At 34.5% G+C, this 24,800-nt stretch overlaps 1 long non-coding RNA gene across 4 annotated transcripts in view; it reads left to right on the top strand.

Moving 5' to 3' along the window:
- Positions 1 to 24,800, top strand: part of LOC122137310 — a 62,910-nt gene that overhangs the window by 6,531 nt on the left and 31,579 nt on the right. For 2 of the 4 annotated variants that reach the window (XR_006154764.1, XR_006154763.1), the window contains exons 3-4: positions 1,791 to 1,920; positions 6,165 to 10,504. This is a non-coding gene — a long non-coding RNA (uncharacterized LOC122137310). Of the gene's footprint in view, positions 1 to 1,790; positions 1,921 to 3,660; positions 5,316 to 6,164; positions 10,505 to 24,800 lie in introns of those variants that run through there. The other 2 variants (XR_006154765.1, XR_006154762.1) reach the window with 2 other exon arrangements.

Raw genomic sequence — 24,800 nt, 5'->3', positions numbered from 1 at the left:
TTGCTAAACCAGGTCGTTTTTGCTCCTGATGAGTCATCAGTTTCAATGAGTTGCATGGGTTTCATTTGGAGAATTGATGTGCTGCATCTCTCTCACTTGTCTCTCGTTATCTGGAGGTGGACAGAGCCGAGCTCGTCCGTATGTAAATAAATGAGCGAGAGCTGTAGGCAGGACAGGATGAATATACGCCCTCATTCACTTTCTTTGTTTAATTAGGTTACGCTTACTTGTATAATATGTTCTGTTAAAAGGGTCACTGCAAATATGTAGCCACTGACTGTAATTTTAAATTGCTATCATTATTCATTTTGAAAACTTTTATGTGCCTCAGAGTGCACTTAAAATGTGCTCTGTGCAGTGTTGATGGATTTGAGAATGCATGGGGCATGGCTTACCATGAAAGTTCAGTTTGTTGAATTAAAATTTCTGTATAAATAAAATTAAGTATAAATGTATGTGCATTATATTGGTTATTTATACATAGATTAATATGTGTATTTTAATTAATTAGTTTTAACATTTTAATTATTTTAATCATTCATTTTAATAAAATAACATCATTTATATATCTATATTTATATAGATTATTTTATACATGCTAAATTTGATATTTAAACATAGATATGACACTGACATTTTTTATTATAATTATTCATTTTAATATATGCATTAAAATGATTCAGTTATTATAATATCTCTATATATGTATCTGTATACTCTGTATATGGACTGATTAGATGCATGACATTAATTATTCATTTTAATTCATTTTAAGACTACTCCTGATGATGGTTTGACTGGTTATCATGGCCTTGTTGGCCCCCGCTGGTAAAAAACAAAACAAAACAAACAAACAAACAAACAAACAAACATCTTTCTTCATTGACAGCCATTTAGTGCAAGCACTGTATAAATTGCTAATATTTCAAAATATTGTAAATGTTTTACCAGTGCCCCATTATCATTTGGCGTACTCTTTAAAGCGTGAAATTGGTCCATCAGCCATTCTTATGTACTTTTATGTAATTTGTTTTACTTCTGTATATTCTCCTCGCGTCTTAAAGAATCCAGAGCCTTGAAAATACAGAATTGTTTAAATAGAGATTGCGGTGTGGGATTCGGGAAATTTCCCCTAGTAATTTCATCCCAGGGGATGAAGGCCACAGAGAGACGGATGTTTTCCTCTCAAGGGATTATAGGAGAGCAAGCTCCCAACTCTCTAACTCCTCCATTTCATCTTTCTAGGTCACACTGATAAGCCCAATATGCTGCTAATACATCTCATTAAAGAGATGGGGATTTGTCATAGAAAAGAGTGTCTCTAATGTTTTCTACTATTTCAGGGGTCCAAAAAGAGCTAAATGTCAACATTTTAGCTTTGATGTTGTTTCTTAATTGTGACTAGCTCAGACTGTGTCAGCTCACCGCTTTTTTATTTTAATATTTTATTGAATTTATGTGTTTGTCTGATTTTCTATTAGACAGTTTATAAACCATTAATGCAAAGGAAGCATTTTAATTCTGACATTTACTATTCTTCATTTTATTCTAAAAATAATAATAATAATATTGCATTTTATTTGTAATGCGCACTAGCAAACCCTTTTGACTGCTTTCTTCCATGAAGAAAAAATGAAAAACTTTCTAAAAGTCTGCTACCCTTTTATATAGTAAATGCTACTTTAAATGCCAACACAAGCATATTTATTTTATAAAAAGTTTTAGATTTGAAAAGGCACTGCAGAACTGCATCTCATTTTTTTTTTGTGTGTGTTTTCTTCCCAATGTAGGAGGATCAGATGGAAATCAGTTTTTATAGCCAAGCAATGTAATTCCCATCCAACGATCGGCATGCAATTGATAGCCTAGCTCATTCTCTGACTATTGATTACTCATCGAAAGTCATTCCTCTGGATAATGGTGAGTATATTTTGTGTACCATCTTCGTATACAGTAGCTCTGTTCTTGTTCTCTGTTCAACAGATGGCAAATTAATGATATCAAAACCAAGTGCATCAGCACAATTACACTGACAGTTGGTTGATTATGATACATGTAGCAGAACTAATTCAGACAGTAATTGTGTCTGAATTAAAACAAGTACATGCACCCCCTCTTGCTGCTGTTCAAAACAACATACATAAGCATACTTTAGCACTGACTTCTTTAACGCTGAATGCATTACACTGTCACTCAGAAGCAGATTCACTAAACAGTTGTGCCAACCAATTTTGTTTTCAGTATTTCTAGTTAAACCAGGCGCTAAATGCATTGAAATAGCAAAATCAGTTAATTGTCATTTCAGTGCAGACATGCCTCCTTCCTATGCAAATTAGACTAATTATAGATTGCACCTAACTCAGCCACAATTAACTTCACACTATTACCACTGAATATTATTCTTCTTCGGAACAGGAGAAAATTACATCACTTGCTCACCAGTGGATCCTCTGCAGTGAATGGGTGCCGTCAGAATGAGAGTCCAAACAGCTGATAAATACATCACAATAATCCACACAACTCTTGTGAAACTCTCCACACAAGATCTTGTGAAACCAAAGGATGTGTGTTTGTTAGAAACAACTCCATTGTTAAGGTGTTTTAACTTTAAACGGTTGCATGTGGCAAAAATATGAGTTCATAATCCATAATAACTCTTCTTCCAGTAAAAATCTCCTGTTGTCCTCTCACATCAAAATCCGCAGACATATTTGTTTTCAACTGCTTTCATTACTTTGTAAATTGTGCTTTATCTCTGCATCTTTTTTTTTTCTGATTCAGATGAGATGACTTTTTCACTGGAGAAAGCAATATTATGGACAGAGGACTCTATTATATTTTACCAATGGAAGCAACGGTTTGAAGTTAAAAATGTCTTAATGGTGGATTTGTTTTTTACAAACATGCAACTTTTCGCTTCATAAGACGTTTATTGTGGATTATTGTGATGTTTTTAACAGCTGTTTAGACTTTCATTCTGACGGCACCCATTCACTGCAGATGATCCACTGGTGAGAAAGTGATGTAATGCTACATTTCTCCAAGTCTGTTTAGATGAAAAACAATCTCCTCTTCATCTTAGATGGTCTTCATCTTAAATTTTTAGCAAATTTTAATTTTTAGGTGAACTATTTCTTTAACTGATTTGCATTAGTACAAGTGAATGTAAAACAATGCAAACAGTGCATGCAATTAGTTGTTAGTGAATTCCCCAGTGAATAACACACGGCAAAAACTGCCTACAGAGGCACATATTGTGTAGCGGGCCATAAGCATGAACAGTGTGAATAATTTCCTCAGGAATAATTTTAATTTTAAGTTTATAACCCAGATGTTTGGATTTAAATCTTTTATAATTACAATACTTGTAACATATGCTTTACTTAATGCAATTTACATTACAGTTTTTTTTGTCCATAAACCAAAATCAAGCACTTTATTAAAAAAAAACAAAAAACAATTAAAAAAGCCCAAGAATCAGATATCTTTTATTGTGAATTCTTCATGCTCAGTTTCAGAACTACTTCCGCCCCAAAAGCTTTTAAGCTGCTAACCAAAGCAGTGTAAGGAGCTTAACGCAATGTCCACTTAAGTTCCCTTAAAGTTTTTTTTCTTCACATTGATTGCTTTACTCCCCACTCGTAATCTTTCTTTTGCCAGATTCATTCAAGTGGGGATTTAAGAGCTGCTTCCGCAAATCTGGAACGAGAGATGCCATGTTGCTTCATCATGTCACGTGTTGAAGACGTTTGATTCTGATCCGCTTGGTCTGGCCGTCTTATTACATTCCTTCATTTTCAGCCACCATCATCTCCTTCATATTAAAATCTTACAAATATCACCAGACATGGCATTAATTCCCTGTACACACAAATCTCTCTCTTTTTTTTTTACATGTGATTTTTTTTCTTTTTTTTAATCACACTCTTCAGAAAAACATTAATTTTAGTGCTAATTCAGCAATTCTATTTTTAAAGTACGTATCTATTGAAATCAACATGTCTTATTTTGAATGATTAATTGGTGTTATTCCACTTTTTAAATAAAATAGTCTGATCTGTAGTCTGAAAATAGTCTAAAAAATGCCTTTGTTGTTGATGTTAAACCATTTAATTAATTCTAAATGTATTTTTGGACACTTATTTGTTTAGGACCATTTAGTACATACTGGAAGTATCAGTAGAAGAGAGAGAGAGAGAAATGGGATCAGAAAATAACCTTTGCTTTGATGTATAGCCAACGACAGTGCACTTCTAATACTATGCAACTGCAGCATGCAATATGACTGACAAACTCCTGTCTTCTAAATAAAGCCAAACAACAATTTGGTAAAGCTTCATTTGCCACAGCTACTTTTCCGATGCTGGGTGGTAACTGATTGCATGTTATATGGATTACGTAATCAGATTACAAAAATGAAGGAATTGTAATTAGATTATATTACATTTTAAAATACTTGTAATCAGACTAAAGTTTCATTTTTATTGATTACATGATTACATATCATTCACACAATAGCAGTTCATTAATCAACCTTTCGTCATGCTGTTTAACACAACAGCAAATGCAAACCACCTCTATTGCAGTTCTCTGTACATGTCATGACATGCTTGCTCGACAATGATTGGCCATCTGGTGAAACCGAGGACTCCAATCATAAGAGTGACATCGGCACAAACTGAAAATTTCAACCGAGGTTGACTAGTTCCCCGTCGAGCAGATCGAAAAAATGATCTCTAGCTGTGCGAGACAAATTGGTTAGAATCCTGCCGAGTTTAAGGAGGAGACCTGATTATGTGCTGCGCTGGAGAAACTCCTGCCAGCCCTGTGCCGCAGCAGCCGCAGGAATTAGATGGCGTACAAAAGTGGTCTTCCCCACTGACAGCAGCAGTTAATGAAAGAGAATACGGAGAGAAAGAGGGAGGGAGAGTGAGGAAGACTGACATGGGTAGCTGAAAAACAAGCTGACGAGGTGTCTTGGTGCTCAGCGAGTCTGAGCAGGGCTAACTGCTCTAGCAAGTGTCACACCGTAACAATGAACTGCCATGTGGAGAAACCACAAAATACTTGGTGCGGCTGTGTAATCAATACTGTAGTCGCTGAGTCTCTGAAGCGTATACCACAAAAGCTCATTTACAGCATCTCAAGTTTGCTATTAATGGGATAGTTCACTCAAAAATGAAAAAATGCCCTATGTCTTTCAAACCTTGTTTTCTGTATTCCATGGAACATAGTGGAAGTTATTTATAGCTGAATGTATCATGAAAGTGAATAAATCATGACAGAATTAAAAAAAAAAACAAACAAAAAAAACATATACATCATATATTCATCATTTCTTTTTTCATTTTTGACATTACACATCAAGTGGAGTCCCAACCCAACACAGCGCCAAAATTGTTTAGCATACGAAACTGAACAAAAATGTACAGAAACACTGAACAATTGCTTTCCAATTGCTTTCCAGGGACTTGAGGGTTTGAGTTTCATGCTCTTGGTGACGGAGTTGCTGATGTTAATTAAACTAAACTAAAAAAACATTTTAATTTAATTGGTATAAAGATTAATATATAGGTAAATATTGAATGTAAAACTTAAAAAAAGTGCCTTGACTGAACTAACTGAATTAAGTTTAAGTACTAACATGACTAAAATGTAAAACAAAATTTAAAAAAAAAAAAAAAAAGTTATATAGAACCCATTAAAGCTAAAACAATAAAATAAATAAATAAAAATAATAAATTAATCAATCAAACAAAAATAAATACAATTTTAATTTAAACTGAAAATAAAAATATAAAAGCTAATTGAAAATATCAATAAATGTATATAATACCATATATATAATACTAATAATTATAATACTGTTTTAATTTGATTGGACGGTAAGAGTTTGGATGGTAAGTTGGACGATAAATGTTTTTTCTTTCATCTACACTGAGAAAAAAAATGATACTGATTTTTAATTTATTTTTTAAGGTAAGTGGTTGCAAAAAACTTATTTTAGCTACATACATAACAAAATTTAGTAAATTCAATGAATCTTTTTTTTTTTTTTCAGTGTACATGTTCATCATCAAATTTACTCATTTTTTTTCCTAGCTAGAAACAGATACATGATTTGCTGCATTTGCATTTAAGGTTTTTTTTTTTTTTTTTTTCAGATCAGACCTGGAGAGGTTGGTAAAAGCTTTTTTGATTGAAAAAATGGGTAAGCAAAAATGGATCACTTTTACACCGGTATGTGATTTATTTAAGCATTTATCTAACAAATAATTTGCAAGAAGAAAACCACAAATGATTCATTAGCTTTATATTAGCTCAGTCATCCACGTTAATATTATTGAAAGCGATACTTTTTGTTTTGTTATTCATGTACACATAGTAAAACTAAACAATATTTCCCCACTAAAGGTCACAATAATTAGTAGTAATAATATTCACATTATTCTTCAAGTTAAATTGAAAATGTCTTGAGATGCAATGTTACCATTCATATAAGAGGACTAAATAGAAAAGCATTGAGAGAAAGAAAGAGACAGACAGAAAGGATTCTTTATTGATTCATTATTGTATTCTCAGGTTTGATCTGAAACTCTTAAAGCCATAATCTTAAAGCCATGCATCAACTTAAATAAGCCATCATGCTCTTCTTTCCCTCAGGCCACTCAGGTAGAAGCTGTCAGAGGTTGATCATACTTTGTTTTAAGAACCAAACAGGCAGCAACATCAGAAGTCTAAAGTGTGGGCGAGATAGTGAAGGATAAAACGAGTAGAGCCACTGCAGAGAGTGATAGAGACAGAGAAGAAGAGAGAAAACCGACCCTGGGGAGAAACGGGTGGTGCTGGGATGACATTTTTGGGGCATTCGCTACAGTTATGGATGAATTGTATATAATATTGCTCAATGGAAAGATTGCCGCAAACACACCTCAAAATCTCCACAACGCAAGCACTGAATCACAATCACGACATGCCAGGAGCTTCTGGTAAAGTTAATAAAAAGCGTTTGCTATAGTCAAAGAGCTGCGAGAACAAAGCCTGAAATGAAGCAAAGGAGTGATGAATCGGTTAAAATGGAGGTTTTTAAGTGGGTAGTTGTTGTAGTTTGCCAAGAACTTCAAAGTTATAAAGATCTTTTTTCCCCTTTATATCAATACTTTCCACTCCTGGCTGAATATCTCACTTATAGTTCTCAGTGCTCAGTATTTCCTTTAGGTTATATATCAATAAACATTAAGTTGGAAATAAATTGCAGACTAAGCTCTATTTCAGTGAGCTGCCTTTCTTTCTACTGCCTTCTAAGGAAGCATCCTAACGAAAAACCTCATAAGTGACTCATTTGGAGTACTCTACAAAGACAGAAACTCACACAAGTAGTAGCTTTCCCAGCTAGTGAAGCTGTACATAGCCGGCAAAGATCTATAAACATTATTACTAAATGTTCAAAAGGTCTAGTTTTTAAATGTTTTAAAGGAGTTATGAAACTAATATCTAACTGCTATGTTACTTACATACATAATAGGTTACTTTACAACAAAAACATACTGCAAGTTTCAAAACTAATTCTCCAGTTTGAAATATATTATTTTCTACACTTCTTAAACATCAGGATTTGAAATCGGGACAATTGTGACGTCACTTAACATATGTCATTGTCCTATCAAGGAGTGTTGCTGCATGTTGTTAGGTAAAGAAAACCTTCTTGCAAACTTTAGAAACTAAGATTATTCTATTTATAATCACAGTTACGCTGCTAAAGGAGTCTCTTATTTACATTGCACTCTAAATTTAATGCTGTTATCCGCATTTTTCATGTTTAGTTCATCTGGAGGCTGTTATATTAAAAATACTGTAAACATGTAATGCTCATTTAATATGAAAGGATGTTAGGAAATCATAGCAGTGGGTGTTTACACTGACACTGCATTGCACATGTAATAGCAAATGGACACACAAATCTGAGGTAAAAAGAAAAAAAATGTTTTAAATATTGAATTTTAAGCATTAAAATTAAAGCATTTCTCAATAATTTAAGCATTTCTCTCACTTTTTCTGCCATCTTGGACCCCCCCCCACACTCAATTTGTTTCAGTGCATTCTGGGATTGGCTTGTTCCCAACTGAAGACTTGTGTGCTTACAATGATTTACGCTCTTTCCGCTCTGACGGGAAGAATAAAACATTTTATAAAGTTTGAGAAATCCTGTAATTGTCCTGATAATGAATTTTTAAACATCATTTGCTCTGCCAGCGGTGCTTTCACAGAGCTTTTTTGATACTGTTTAGCGAGATAATTCTACTTTCCTCCACTGTTTGGTTTTGTTTGTCTTTGAGACACTAGGCGAACGTTTCATCGTCTGTGTTTACATAACCCGGCACAGCCAGCAGTGTCGCACCCGTGATTAGATATCCCTCATCCTCTTTTATCCCATTTTGCCAGATCTGAGTGTTTTGACAGATTATTTCTCAGTCTGCTTATTGAATACTGTATGTGTCTTTGAAATCTCTGATGGTGTTTATGGAGACGGAGACTACAGGTGTGCTAGCGTCTCTTCCACCATTGGATGGCAAATGTTGTCGACTAATAACGGTTTCCTACGAGAGAAAAAAAGTTGTCCTCCTCAAAGGGGAGCTTTTCGGCTCTGAAAGCCAAATCCTCCACTGCTGCCTTCAAATATCAGGCTTTACTTGGTTTAAATGGAGATGTGTGCTCACTGGAAAGTGTCATTATTTAGGTTTACTCTGTTCATTCTATTGCTATCAGTTTTTTATTTAATTATTATTATTATTATTATTATTTTTTAATTTCTCAAATCACACCATATGTATCATACAGCATTTGGTAATGATTATTTAATTTGTTGGAATTCTATATATATTTTAAGCAGTAGTTATACTTTTCATTTAATTATGTTATGGTTCCTTAATGTTTAGTGTAAAGGGTTTTTATGGCAAACTGTTATTCAAAATTTTCTTTTAGAATAATTCAGCTTTGTCATAATTGACTAATAGAGGTTCTTCCTTCCTTCCTTATTTATGCTTTACATTTAGCAAAATTAACTGAAATATCAGAAATATTCATAATATTAAAATATTACATATACATTTAAATTAAATTAATGAATTGATAAATGAATGAATAAACAAACAAACTAACTAACTGACTAACTAACTAACTGATTAATTGATTTTTACCAGTATTTATAATTTTTCACTCAATGTGTTATGAATCCTTAATATTCGGTGTATATAGTTAGAATATATATAGTTATGAATGTATGTTAGTGTATATTGTTCTTTTAGAAACATACCACTTTGTTGTAATTAACTAATATTGGTTGTCAACACAATCAGTCTTTATTTATTCATATTATACCATTTATATTTATCAGCATATTATCATAAATATTCATTATCAAAATATAACCCATATTATCATACTCAGTTTATGACATTTTATTACTGAGTCTACAGGGCTTTATGGCAAAATATTGTTACAAATTTCCTTTTAGAAACATTCAGCTTTGTTGTAATTGATTGATGGTTGTTGTCAAAACAACATTTTATAAATAAATATTATCATAAATAATCAAAATATTCATAACTCATATTACATTCAAATGAAATGTATTTATTTATTTTATTATTAAATAATAAATATTATTATATTATCATACATTTTATAATATTAAAATATTCATAACTCATATGGTTAAATTGTTGTAATCTATTGATTAGACAACGTCTAGACCTTTAGGTCCCACTTGTTTCCAAAGCCCCGGTTTCATGCTAATTGCCATTCCAGCCATTTTTTCCATTTCTCTGGTGTCCCGTCACACGGCTCCTCTCTGACTTCAGAGGCAGATGAGCAGACAGCTGTGCAATATCCTCTCTCATCCTTCCTCTGACCCTAGTCTCTCTTTACACCTCCTCCATCATTCGCTCCCTTGAGGATGGCAGGAAGGGATGTAGACGTGACTATCGAGAGGATGGACAGTTTTAATACCGTGCTTGTGCCCCCCCCCCCACCCCACCAGGGATCGGTTACCCCTGAAGACATTACAAGCTCCAAAATGAATCACATCCATTTCTCACTGTGCACAAGATGACAGGAGTGAGACCCAGTTTGAGGGCCGAATCGCTTCGCAACCATTCGCAACGTGGAAGCGAAGGATCACAGAGCGAGGTCCACTCCTGTGACCCGTAGTTAAAGCAAGAGACTCCCTATTGATATCAGAGATATTACCAGCGTCTTAAAGGTCAGTCATGACGTTCTCTTCTTCCTCACTTTTTAATGTTTCATCAGTATATGGTAAAGGTGATTTTATAAAATACTTTCTTCTATATCAGTTCATGCAGAGACGACTGTATGTTATTTGCTTCCACAAGTTTGAGTCTGCATTAGTTTGCAGTCCTGACCAGATCAACACAACAACATCAACTCAAGCAATGGCAGAAGTTTACAGCGGGACGGTCTGCTTGTCTCACCAATGGATGACTAGGTGATTATTCGACTAACTTTCTGTGATGTAATATTTAAAAGAAAAGACTTCTAGGTTATAGTTAACTATTAAAATTAATTAAGAGTGGAAAGGAAAAATAACACATACATTATTTTCTTGAAAAATTATCATTATATCCAGGAAGTAAAACCCAAGGCCTTCACAACAACGAGCAAAACAAAATTCATTATAAATTATGTAAATGTTCATCAGTGGTGAACGAAGTACACAAATCAAGTACTTGAGTAAAAGTACAGATACGTATAATAAAATATTACTCCAGTAAAAGTAAAAGTACTCCTTTTTCAATTTTACTCGAGTGAAAGTACAAAAGTACTCAATTTTTTTATGTACTTGAATAAAAAAGTACCGATAGATAGATTTATTTTGCAATTTTATATAGGCTACTTAATTTAATTTTATATTAGCACATATTTTTTATAATCCTGTACTGCTCAAAATGCCTGGGATTTTCCCAAAATAACCAATACATGGAGTCAAGATATATTTTTGTTGTTGATATGGACTACTTTGATGAGAGTGATGTAGTAATGTTCACTGTGAAGCTTACACTGCCATGTACCTGAGAGAAAACAGATTTGACCACCAGGAAGAAAAGTGTTTTAAAGTTTGTTGTTTTCCAGAACATCACAGTTATATATGACATGAGAATAAGGCCTTTGGTTAGGAAGAACATTTTAAGGAAAATAAAATTATATTTTCATAATGATTTTTTTCTTCTCAAACCTTGTCTGTGGTGTAAAAAAAAAAAAAACACCCCTGGCCAATTGCCCCCAGAGGGCATCACTTCCCACTTTGATAATTACTTAGTTTCCATGTTCTGAACATCACATCCTTTCTTTTTCCCCCAGATGTAATCTATCTAGGTCAGGGATCCTCAAATCTGGACCCCGAGATCCACTTTCCTGCAGGGTTTAGCTCTAACCCTAATCAAACACACCTGAGCATGCTAATCAATGCCAATCAATGTCTTTGGGATCATTAGAAAATCACAGGCAGGGGACTTTGATCAGGGTTGGAGCTAAACTCTGCAGCGCATTGGACCTCCAGGGCAAGATTTAAGGAAGGGGGATCTAGGTGGTTGAATAAAAATGTTTAGACTTTATATCTAAAAATTACCTCAACTTATCACCAGCAAGCTTGTTAGCTAGACAGTTAGCATAAGCTAACTATATTTAATTTTCAGTATGGTTATGAAGAAACATTCATAGCCTATCTGTCTACTCGGCTAGGTAATCCAAACAATATAAAAACAGACATCAACCGTAGCGTTTTAATAAAATTGTTAACGTAACAGCACCAGGGAATTTTATGTAATCTGTGTTATTTTAATGTTTCCTTTTTTTACCTAAAACATAGAGACACTGTTTGATGTGTCTGCATTAAAGCATTTCAGTGGGCTTAAATAGATCACCCTTTACAGCAGATTTAGTTCACAAACAACTGACATTTTTGACCAAAATATGGTTTTCAGTTACAATAATTAATCCTAAAATTCGACATTAGTAACTTACATTTAGCAGCATCAGTCGTGCGCGTACTCACAAGATCTTGAATCAGTGAGTTGTCGACTCGAGAACAGCTGCAATCTGGTCATTCTAATTCGTGAATAAAACGTCTGGTGCGATTTGTGATCCGATTTAAAAGGTTCATTGAAAAGACTCAGTTCGTTCTTGAATCAGACACCGCTTCTGCATGTCAGACCACGTGATATATTACTGTATAAGGAGTAACGATATGTTTTATGAAATGTAGTGAAGTAAAAAGTACGATCTTTTGCTTTGGAATGTAGTGAAGTAAAAGTTAAAGTTTCTCAAAATAAAACTACTCCAGTAAAGTACAGATACTTGAAAAATGTACTTATGTACAGTAACGAAGTAAAGCTACTCCGTTTTGGACTACCACTGATGTTCATAATATTGCAATAAAACTCATATTACATTTAAATTAAAGTTATTTATGAATGAATGAATTAAATTTATTTATTTTTAGCATTATTCATGCTTTTTCGTTGAATCATTATTGTTTCTTAATATTGAGTGTAATTTTAATTCAAAATATTGTTACAAATGTCCTTTTAGAAACATTACATTTAAATGAAATCTATAAATAAATAAATATAATAAATAAATGACATCTATCTATCTATCTATCTATCTATCTATCTATCTATCTATCTATCTATCTATCTATCTATTAAATTTATAAATAAATTAATGTATTTTTTTTTCTTTCTTATTTATTTTCTTGTTTATTTTATTATTTTTTCTCCCTTTCATTATTAATTAACATGTTTTCATTGAATTTATGGTTCCTTAATACAGAGTGTAATTTTATGGTAAAATAAGATTTCACTTTGTCACTAATGCTGGTTTGTCAATTGCTTGCCAAGGTCAAGGAGAGCAAAATATAAGTGTCAACAAATCCATTTTCCTACTTTTCAAATATGAAAAGGTTTGAGAAAGCCAGCACTTATGGCTCAAGCACCATTCATCTCTGTGGCCCTGCTACACAAAAGTCCGTATTTAATCTACAGTATGACCTGTTATTAAGAGAAAAGTATGAGGTCTGAGTGCTTTGCAGATTTAGTTTTTGCATACACACCATGAACTTGGTATTTACGATATAATATTTGGGGAAACAGTCTCCTGCACATGAAAACACACTCTAGTTATTTAAATAGAGAATGGAATTGAATGGAAGTGTATGATGTTGGGCCTATTTTCTGTTATGTTAGTTTAGTAGCACAGAAAACTCAAATATTGTTGAAACATTAAATGTATTTATAGACTTTTAGGGTAATAAGAATAACATTTGCATAACATAGGAAACATTAATACAGCTCTCTGAAATGCTTGTTTCTAATTGGTTGATTGTGGCATTGTGTCAGAAATATTTGCATAATAAATGCTAAACCAAATAATTGTCTGTTTTCCATGGCTGACTGCAATCTACATGTTTGTTTGTTTGACAGATTGTTAGTTCATATAGGCTATTCAATCTGTTAGAAAGAAATGATTTAATGAATTAAATTATGAAACTTTATATTTTTATATTAAACCGCTCAAGCATTTGGGGTAAGATTTTTATTTATTTATTTATTTATTTATTTATTTATTTATTTATTTATTCATGAAGGATCATGTGGCACTGAAGACTGGAGTAATGATGCTGAAAATTCATCTTAGCATCACAGGAATGAATTACATTTTAAAATATATTCAGTGAGAAACAGTTATTTCAAATTGCAATAATATTTCATCATATTGCTGTTTTTTACTGTATTTTTTGATCAAATAAATGCAGCCTTGGTGAACATAAGAGTCTTCTTTCATAAAAATTAAACTGACCTCAATTTTTTGAATGGTCATGCAGTTGTAAGAAACTATTCCTCTTTCAGGATTACTGAAGGTCTTTCTTTAAGGAAAAATGAGTCAGTATCATGTACTGTACAGCCGTTATGCCCCATGAATCTGTGTGACACCTACATAGAATATACACTCAGTGTGCATCTATATTTGGACAGTGGGAGAGAATCACAGCACACAATGCTGAGACATAGTTTCATCATATACACTCAGTGAGAGGACGGTTATTTTTTTCTTAAATATTTGACTTTGTTTTTAGTTTTCTGATAGTTATTGTACTGTTTTACAAAATAGCACAGATGCAAAGAAATTTGATGCAAAAATGTTTTTTTTTTTTTTCATATACAGTACAGTTTAATTCTTTAAATTAAATTAATTCTACACGCATTATGCATTTAACAGAAAACAATGCTTTTGAGAGCAGAGTCCTATAGCTAGCTGTGCTTACTGTGGAATATATTCATGTGTTCATATTCATTTTATATCATGTCTTTTTTTTTATCTCATCCAATTTTTAATATATAACCAGGCATTTTAGATTCCTCTGACTAAATGTGCCTAGAGCTGAAACTGTTAACAATTCATGTAGATATGAGTGAACCAGAGTTCCTTTTCGTTAGTCTGTCTGTGTAAAAAAAAGACTGAACATTACCCAGATATATCTTCTACAAAACAGAGACACTTTCAACCATTACAACAGCAGTTTTTATATTTCTTGATGTTTACCCAGATGAAACTAATTACAGAGCAACTCATTAAACCAGAAGAACTACCCAAAACAATTACTAATTTACTTTTAATACTGCAATTATGCCGGCCATTTTAAATTGTACATTATTTTTACAAGTTTTAATTCTAATGGTTATGAGATCCGCAGCGTCTGGAAATAAAACATTGATTACTTGACCCCTTGCTAGCAAAAGTATTAGACATTGGCAAGCACTCTATTATGGTCAGACAAATATTAGCTGTAGCTGCTTTATGTAATGAAAGCAGTCAATTAGTGAGAAAGAAAAGTAACCATTCCTTTGTATTTTTATGTCTTTCTGTATGAGGATGTATACAGTATAGGTAATGTGTTTTATTGTAATTTACATTTCCTTCAACTTGAGGCTCATTCATTTCATTTTTGTGTGAAAGGGCTTTTACTTTAACTAAAAATATAACTTTTTATATTTAAAATAAACAATCAAGCCCAGTCCAGATGAGAAAAAGTAATGAATATGTATTTTTATATTTAAAACAAACAATCAAGGAAAGTAGTACTGAATTTTGATTGTTTAAAATAAAATTGCATGATTTGATCATTATGCATCATCAGATACGATCTTAATATAAAAGCTGAGGCAGTGCATCATGACATAAAGGTACATGTTCTTCCAACTCTTTGAAGCTTTTAGACGTGTGAGACATTTTTCTTTGAACATCTTAGATATTAAAATCCTGGCTCTTTAAACAGCTCTGTGGATGTCTTGTATATCTTGGATGTATAAGTTCTATTCTGTGATCAACATTTACCAACTATAACCTTTACCATTATAGTAAACAAAAGTTCTGTTTGACAACCATTTACAGGCTATTCATTACCACAGAAAATAAATTTGACTTGCTGCACAGTTTGTTTAAAAAAGCAAAAATAGAGTTAACCATAAAACATTCAAATGCATTTATTTTGCACAGAGAAGTAAGTGATATTATCACATTAATTTATAACAGTACACAGTACAAAATTTTCCACCAAATTCAACTTAAAACTGAGTTGATGTTCAACTCATTTCAATTCATTTTTTAAAAAAACTGGTCTGGTTGAAACTCTAAAAGTTTAATTAATTTAGTTCAAATTAAGTAAATAAATAAAAATGTTAATATGATTTTTGCCATGCCATTTCTAAATAGAAATTATGTTTGCTTGGCTTTTTTTTTTTTTCCTCTGTCTGCCATGCATTATACAGTGGGGAAAATATTTTATTTGATCCCCTGTTGATTTTGTAAGTTTGCCCACTTAAAGAAATGAAGGGTCTGTAATGTTTTGGTAGTTTGTTTTAATGGATAGAGACAGAATATCAACCAAAAAATCCAGAAAAAACACATTATATAAAGGTCAGAAACTGATTTGCATTTCAGTGAGTGAAATAAGTATTTGATCCCCTACCAATCAGCAAGAATTCTGTCTCCCACAGATTGGTTATGTGCCCGTGTGGAACACAGATTAGTCCTGCCACTAAACTGAAGTTACTCCTAATGTCAGCTCGTTAGGTGTATAAGTCACCTGTCCACACAATCTGTATCTTCCATTTCAACCTCTCCCACCACCATGGGCAAGACCAAAAGAGCTGTCAGAGGATGTCAGAGACAAGATTGTAGATCTGCACAAGGCTGGAATGGGCTACAAAGCCATCAGCAAGAAGCTTGGTGAGAAGGAGAAAACTGTTGGTGCGATTATTCGGAAATGGAAGAAATACAAAACAACCATCAATCGGCCTTGGTCTGGAGCTCCGTGCAAGATCTCGCCTCATGGGGTAAGGATGATCATGAGAAAGGTGAGGGATCAGCCCCGAACTACGGGAGAAGCTTGTTAATGATCTTAAGGCAGTTGGGTCCATAGTCACCAAACAAAATATTGGTAACAATGGACTGAAATCCTGCAGTGCCTGCAAGGTCCCCCTGCTCAAGAAGGGACATGTACAGGCCCATTTAATGTTTGCCAAAGAACATATAAATGATTCAGAGAAGGCTTGGGAGAAAGTGCTGTGGTCAGATAAGACCAAAATTGAGCTCTCTGGCATTAACTTGACTCGCCGTGTTTGGAGGGAGAGAAATGATGACTATGACCCCAAGAACACCATCCCTACAGTCAAGCACGGAGGTGGAAACATTATGCTTTGTGGCTGTTTTTCTGCTAAGGGTACAGGACCACCGCATTGAGGAGCAAATGGACGGGGCCATGTACTGTAAAATCTTGGACAAGAAGCTCCTTCCCTCAGCCAGAACACTGAAGATGGGTCATGGATGGGTCTTCCAGCATGACAATGATCTGGAACATACCACCAAAGCAACAAAGGAGTGGCTCAAGAAGAAATACATTAAGGACATGGAGTGGCCTAGCCAGTCTCCAGATCTCAATCCTATAGAAAATCTGTGGAGGGAGCTGAAACTTCGAGCTTCCCAACAACAGCCAAGAAACCTTAAGGATTTAGAGAGGATCTGTAAAGAGGAGTGTATCAAAATCCCTCCTGAGATGTGTGCAAACCTGCTGACCAACTAGAAAAAATGTCTTACCTCTGTGCTTGCCAACAAGGGTTCCTGCACCAAGTACTAAGCCATGTTTTGCTTGGGGATCAAATACTTATTTCCCATACTAAAATGTAAATCAATTTTTAATCTTTATATAATGTGTTTTTTTCTGGATTTTTTTTTTGGTTGGTATTCTGTCTCGATACGTTAAAATAAACCTACCACAAAAATTACAGACCCTTTATTTCTTTAAGTGGGCAAACTTACAAAATCAACAGGGGATCAAATAAATATTTTCCCCACTGTATAATGCATGGCAGACCAAAAAAAAAAAAAAAAAAAAAAACACCCAGCAAACATTATTTCTATTTAGAAATGGCATCCTCTGTAAACACAACAAATATTCTGCATGCCAGTATTGAGATAAAGCACATTAAAATAGGCTCCTGTATCATTTCCAATGGTAGCGTTCAGTACTGCTTGTATCTCTAAACAGGCTTCATACTGAATGTTTGTGTGTGTGTTTGTGAGTGTTTTGATGCAGACACACCGAGCTGAGTACAGTGGCACAAAATTGGGGCTTTCTTTGTTGTTAGATGAAGTGAACCTCTAGAGACTGCAGCAGAGAGAGAGAATGCTTCTCAAAGAAAACAAAGTGGTTTGGAAGGATCTCGGATACGTATGAATTCCAGGAGATTGTGCACCCATAAGAACTGCATTGTCCACTTGGAATGAGACGACACTGAGTTTGTTCCCAGTTTTTTTTCTCTCTCTCTCTTTGGAATGAGACGACACTGAGTTTGTTCCCAGTTTTTTTTCTCTCTCTCTCTCTCTCTGTTTGGCTTCAACCTGTCTTGATTTTTAAAGGGGCAGTTCAGACAAAATTGTTTAGTGTATTTAAAAGGAACAAAAACATTTAAGTGACCACATTTGTCATGCTACAAAAAGCATGAACCTCAAATATATATATATATATATATTGCTTATACTGTATGACTGGAGTGCTGCAGTGATGATCCTTGCAACATGGGGCCGTGATGCTGCAACATATTTTTGGCACAACAAGGCCAACCACAGAAGTTAGCATTATGCCATCAATAAAATGCACCCTTGATATGCCTGCCTTTACCAAAAGCTAAAACATATGCCATTTTTTTTCATTTACCTCCAAGTAGCGTTTATTTACCAGTTTTCAAGCGTTTTCCAAAAGTGTCTCATTGACACTGAAACATCAGAAAACATTAAATTTGTGTAAAGCCTAAATAAAGCTCAATGTTTTTCAAGAGTTTTGAAATGAAACGTTTTCATGCAGTTATTGTTTTAGTGCATTCTTTTTCTCGCAGGGTTCGCTGTCGCGCACAGTTGTATGTCTGATATAATTTTATGTTTTATTTATGATGCAACTGTCCTCATGTTTTGCCGCAAATAGTGATCACAAGTAGATTTGCTTTCATCTTTGCAGGACTGTGATATGAAGAGTGTACAAAGTAACACATCTGTAGCAATAGGCCAAAATGGAGAGAAAAAGATGCAAAACTTATTAGTGTTTACAAGGCCTGGGTTAAAGTAGTTGCAAGATTGTGATTACAAACAATTAAAGCAAACTAATGAGTAGATAAGTTTACCTGTCCTCTGTGATAACTTTAAATGTCCCCAACAACCTCTGTTTTCCCATTTTTGCCAGATGTTAGCAACAGCTTTTACCAGACAAGTTTAAGCCTAAAAAAGTGTGGTATGATGTATTTTCAGTTGTAGAATAAAACATGCTTTCACAAGCTTGTGTTATACACAGCCCCTGGCATTTTACTAAAAAAACAACTCAAAACCCCCATTGACATTTGGACAGTGGAACTGCAAGTGAAAATCTTTGAGGTTTTAGGACTCATTCTTGCAGCATCTATTGGTCTTTTTAGAAAGACTCTCCAATTCTCTAATCCGAGTGATGGAAACTCCAAATTTCAAAATAAATCCCTTATCCCTTTTTTATGCTCGATTGATTTCGTTCATGCTCGCTTGAGGTCAAAATTGGTTATATGTGTGCGAAAAAACTGTTATATGCGCAAATAAATGAGCATAAAAAAAGTCACGTGACTGTGTGTGAAGGAGGTGTCTTTGATTTATTGTTTTTATTTTGCTCACTCTGAGGTGCAAGTAATTTTTTTATATATGAAAATTATTATGTTCAGTGGCTTCTTCAACTTTTCTTAGTGATATTTAGTGCTAGTTTATCAGGAAGTGATGCTTTTGTTCTCTTTGACCCGCTGGATGGAAACTATGGTGCTTATTTGCAAATGTTTTATGCAATATGCAAAACTTTATCCAGTTTCTTCAGGAATTAAAATTTTGGCTGTTTTTACAATCAGATGCTGTGCAATGTTGTTGCACCTTGAAACTTGTCGGTTTTTATTTCAAGTGATGGCATATAGATTGTTTCAAGATGGCATATGTGTTGACCTTTCTGGAGCAGTCGAATGTGGCATCTACCTGTACATGTCTGTCAGTGTGTCAGATGCCGAAGCTAGATTGATGGATAATGCCTAGATTGACACCAAATGCCATTTAAAGAACTCATTCCACATATAAAGCTATCATACGACTTCAGAAGACTTGAGATATAAAGCACAATTCACGTTTGACTGTTTATAATGTTTTTAATGGTGTTTATTGTCCTTTTTGAAGCTGGAAAGACATGAGTTTGCACTACTGTATGGAAAGAGCTTTCAAGAATGGAACAATGAGAGAACTCCTGTGCAATCATGCAAAAGCAAATGTTCATCATGTCAGATTCCCTCAGTGACTTAATGAGACAAGATTATAGTTAGGCATGCCTCTAAAAAGAGCAGAGCATAAAGGAATATTTGAATTATCCTGAAGATTTTTGTCATGGACTCCATAGTATCATAATTACAGGTGGTGAAGTTGTATGAACAAACTGTTTTGTTTAGTCCATTGAACTGTCATGCTCACATCTTGACGTGAGAAGAAATGCGCATCAAAGACCGATATTCCAGTGAAGAGGAATCCATCCAGGAATCGTGTCATGCTCTGTGGCATTGAAAAGCAGAACAAAAGCAAACGTCGTGTTGAACCTCAGTGCCTCCACAGGTTTGTTTACTGTGTTCTGTTCCCACTTTATTCCTATAATGAGATGGAATATGAGAAACTAGAACACCTTAATTAGTTGCTTTGAACAGTGTTACTCTATTACAGATCCAAACACTCACAGCAAAAGATTTGAATCCTGACCTACCCCGACAAATTAAAATCATCAAACGCATAATCATTAGCTGACATGGCATGCTTATTAATTAATGGTTTGTGCTAATGCGAGCATCACCATTACTATTGTTCATTCTTCGCTTTAGTGATGTGAATAAACCCCTGGCCTGAGGTAATAACACATATACCCAACCTATATCCAAATAAGACTGATGCCTAAAAATTTGCAGTGTGGTGGAGAGACCTGACAGCCTCATAGAAACTACCCGAAATGCCTAGCAACACAATAACAAACACCCAGAACACCCATCTTGGCAATCACCTAGAACATAGTAGAAACCATCGATATGTATAGATGCCCTATTTGACTGCCTCAGATACGTTGAGGCGTCCGGCCATCCGCTATCTTGGAACGATCAACTTGACGTCATTCACCATAATAATCAATGAATATTAAAATATATACAAGCTTATAACTTGCTATTGTAGATGCACACAATCAATGCGCTCAAAGGTTCGCAGACCGTTCCAAAAATGGCGGATGGCTTACGTATCGCGACCTATAGAAACAGTCGCTAATGAGGCATCTACCCTAGCAATTCTTTGGCAACCAATCAGAACACCTTAACAACTGCCAAGCAACCATGTATAATGTTTAGAATTCATACAGAACACTAAAGCAACTGCTTAGCAACCACCCACATCACTCTAGTAGCCAGTTTAAACAACCAGCAAAACTCCCATTCCCAAACTCCAACACAGAAATCAAGTTTTCATAGTCCACAGTATATAATCGCACATGTGTAACTCTTTGCTCTTGACTTCCAGGATAAAGGCCCCCTGGAGCCTCCCACTCATGCAGAAACACACCGGCTGAGCTGTCAGAAAAGCCAGCGGGGCGAAACGCATCGCTCCTCGACCGCGTCTACATGTTAAACATAAATTGATTGTTTTCTGTCCCCTTTTATCATCACTGCAGTCCTCTTGTCTTTCTGTCAAGGGCGGCCCATTGTTAAAAACAGACCTGACGTCTCTGTGCTCCCCACAATTCCCCTTTTTCCTGGATCCTAGACATCTGTACTATGGGGCTGTTGTCAAATGTGTAAGCCACCTGCAGCTCAGGTTGGAAATATGACTTAGATTTCTTGCTCTCCACATTTCCACAACTGTCATTTGGCATCCTCCACCCCCTGCTCGGTTTTAATGGTGTCGTTCTCCTGAGCTATTCCTGGACATCTATGGTACACTCCAAGTGTCCACCGTGTAGAAACACTGTCATTCAGCCAGACAAAAAAAAGTTTGAGCTCTGTGCCATGTGCCTGTGCTGAATACCAAACACAACGGTTGAGTTTTAGGGCACATTTTCAAACAAACTGCCAAATGTGGTTTGCATTTAACCAGCACTTTAGTAGGAAAAATTAAGTTAATTATTGTTAGTTATAGACCTTATAGCTCTGCCTATGGAAGGATATTCCAGACCATTTTTAATAGGAATTGCAAATTGTATTTTAAATTGCGTTTTCAATATGTGGATGCAGAAATTATGCTCTAACATTTTAACTTCTGATGCTTTACATGGAAACCTGTCAATCAGTGTCAAGGTGGGACTATACTATGGGGCATGTTTATATTGGGAGGTGATGTCACTCACAGATGATCAGTGAATGCACCGCTAAAAGTAGATGCCAATCCAATAGATGCATGTGAATGAACAGACAGTAGTGCAACCCGGGTCTCCTTATATTCCTGGCACCTTACACAATAAATAATTCCGTAATTTTGACCCCAAATGCAGTAACTATGCCCTGCTACTAGTGGGAGCCAGAATGGTATGCACAATAGGTCAGTATTCACCATTAACCAAATGCTTTTCACAAAAAGTTAAATGCTAAAGGAATTGGATTCAGTTTGAGTTTTGGCATGTGCGACAGAGAGCGTGAAAAAGCAGACGCAAAAATACAATTTGCAATTCCTTTTGAAAATAGTCTGGAATATCCTTCCATATTCTCCTGTTTTCAGCACTGCGCTCATTGTCCTCTGTTTTCGGTTTGAATTTCCACAGCATGATGATAAGATAAATAAATAATAATAAAAAAATAATAAAAAAAATAAATAAATAAGAAAGAAACGGCTCGTTTTAAAATCTTCCCGGTCTACTGACATTTGTTATGACATCTACTTTGAACATTACAATGAATATGATAACTTTAGTTAATGCTACAATAAAAGAATCCACTACAGTTAATTACTCTTCAGCAGTGAAGCTATAAAGTTACTGCAAAAACAAAAGTTCAAATACAAAATTCCAAAGATGGATGCATAAGGTCTATAATATGGGGCTGTTGAATGCTTAAGTTTGATTGGTTGGCAAATGCACTAAAGCATGTAATTATTTTCAAGGAAATACATGGCTAAAGTAGTTCGAGGTAGGTCTTGTCCACATTACATGTCCATATCACTTTGCCAAACAATTTCAGTTATTCCAAACGTCCTTACAGCCTGCAACAACAAAAGAACCAAAACCCTCAAGAACACACACATTCTCTTTCTTCCACTCCCACACAACACACACACGGAATGCACACACACACACACACAAATGTGTTGTCACCACTCCTCTGACAATTTTATCAGTAAAATAGTTTAGCAACTACATGACATTTCTCACTAGTAAGGTAATAACAGCACTGTTCTTAAAGCAGACAAATTTACAGTTATTAGTAAAGACGCTGCTGCTGAAAACTGTTGAGAGATGCACAAATTTTATTCACAATTAACACAAACACACCTCTCTCTCTTTCTTTCTTTCTTTCTTTCTTTCTTTCTTTCTTTCTTTCTTTCTTTCTTTCTTTCTTTCTTTCTCTCTCTCTCTCTATAATAATAACTACATTAATAACTGCATTAGTTGCTAACTGCTATTAAAGTCTCAAAACTCTGTTATTAGACGTGAGTTGAGGTAACCATAGTATAAGCAGAATAATTGACTCTAATGTATTCTGAGAAGATAACATTTCACATTACCCATTGCACATTTCATGACACCTCCGGTGTGCATTTTTTTTTTTTTTAAATAATTCTTATTCCTTACTAATTGCACAGTGTGATGCAAATGTGTGAAAGGAGTGACACTGTTGAATGAAAACATTTTCCAGTAGCATCAAAAAATGGCATTGCATTTCCAAAAGCTGTTTTCTCTAACAAGTACAAACTGATTCACCAAATCATTTGAGTCATCACTCTATAATGTTCTCTGACTTTTTTTTTTTTTTTTTTAATTGTAACGAATGTTTACGATTTTTAGATTCAAATATAGAGTGTTGAGTTTGATTGAGTTTCTTGTGTTTGTACCAGATAGATACTAATCCAAAGAAATCTGTGTCTGTTTGTCACACAAGTTACTGAACGACTCATTTGGGTTTGGAACAGCATGTGGGTGAGTACATTGACTTTTTATCTTTTGAGAGAAAATTTTCTTTAAACTTTACAAACGAGTCTGCTCATGAATCCAGAAACAGACAGACCACAGAACCCATTTAACCCTGATTAATAATTCAAATTGTTCCCACAGCTTGACTCAATAAGACAAATTGGGGCTGAATTAGAAACATCAGTTTTTCATGTTTTCTGCGAGCGGTTATTGGCTTTTGGAGTTTCAAACAGTTTACTTAAAGAGAAGCGCAAATGAAAAAGATGGCGATCGATAATTGGGAGAACACTTTGTAGGGCAGATTGATGAATTGAGCTTCAAGAAGAACACCGCCTGACCATCTCTCTTAATGTCAGATTGGCCAGCTGTGACTCTAATTGTAGTCCTGTAGTGAGTCTTTGAACTCCTTTTTCTTTCATTAAAATTCTGTTGTGAGCTGACATCTTCGAAAATGTTACAATTTTAGTTCTAAAAACAGCATAACATGGTTTGGCAAACCCTATTTTGTTCCTGTGCTGAGGTATTTCCTATTTTAAAAGAAAGGTATTGAAGATATTGAAGGGATTGCCTTTTTTGCATAACTGATGAATAATTGCATACATCCTTGTCCTGAATATGGTTTATGTATCCTATTTGTTTTCAGAGGCCTTGGTTCCGGAAGTATTTTTCCCATTAATTTTGTCCTGGGAGATTATACACATTTTGTCAGTAAAAAATGCTAAGCCATGAACCAAAGCAATCTCCTCTGAGATGAATCATAAAATATAAATGATTAAATATATATATATATATATGTGTGTGTGTGTGTGTGTGTGTGTGTGTGTGTGTGTGTGTGTGTGTGTGTGTGTTTGAAAAAAAAATAACATGTTCAGATGGCTACATTGTAAAATATTATTACAATTTAAAATAACTGTTTTATATTTAAATGCATTTAAAATGTATTGTGATACAAACCTGAAGAATCATTACTCCAGTCTTCAGAAAAAATGATGCAATGATGCATTATAAAAAATGATGCAATGATTAT

Source organism: Cyprinus carpio, chromosome B5 (genome assembly GCF_018340385.1).
Source record: "Cyprinus carpio isolate SPL01 chromosome B5, ASM1834038v1, whole genome shotgun sequence".
In the NCBI taxonomy this organism is placed as follows: domain Eukaryota; kingdom Metazoa; phylum Chordata; class Actinopteri; order Cypriniformes; family Cyprinidae; genus Cyprinus; species Cyprinus carpio.
This window is presented reverse-complemented; position numbering and strand designations above follow the sequence as displayed.